The sequence below is a fragment of the Penaeus monodon genome, chromosome 21, assembly GCF_015228065.2.
Source record: "Penaeus monodon isolate SGIC_2016 chromosome 21, NSTDA_Pmon_1, whole genome shotgun sequence".
In the NCBI taxonomy this organism is placed as follows: Eukaryota; Metazoa; Arthropoda; class Malacostraca; order Decapoda; family Penaeidae; genus Penaeus; species Penaeus monodon.
The window spans coordinates 19,868,613-19,869,256 of record NC_051406.1 but is presented as its reverse complement, the minus strand read 5'-3'; positions in this window follow the sequence as shown (position 1 = coordinate 19,869,256).

The window sequence follows — 644 nt, the reverse complement described above, 5'->3', positions numbered from 1 at the left end:
TGTGTGTGTGTGTGCAGGTAGCGCGTCCTAGTGTCTCTTAAGGGAACACGTTCTATGGGCGAGATGGAATGGGAGAAGAGGTGTAGGGCTGTAGGGGGGAGGAGCAGGCCTAGATCAGATTGATACGATTATCAGGTGAAGTATGCCGATAAACGAGGAAAGTAATGATAAGGTATAACGCATGTATGCGTATGCGCCGGGCACGCATAAAACAAATATAAAGCTCATAACCGATCGCAAACCAACAAAAACAGACGCAAGCCTACAAACAAACGCACACATACGTATCCTCTGTACCTGTCCTCCCTGTACACAGACAATACCCCTCGCTTATATTCACAACCCATTCCTTCACCCTTGTAACCGCCCCCCCCCCCACACACACACATACACTCTAACATTACCTATTCCAACACTTTTGTAACACATGATAAAGATCGCAGTGTCAGCCACAGGAAACACGCGGGTGGAAGGTGTAAATTAATTTTTTGATAAAGTCACATCACACGCTGGCGGACATTCGCCTCTCTGGATGCATGGGCTTATCGCGATGTCCCTTCCTCACCCGTATGTTGGACATTATGTGCAAGCGATAATGGCCCTTCTGTACCATCCGCTTTGAGATCGGTTTCCTTTGGATGGGA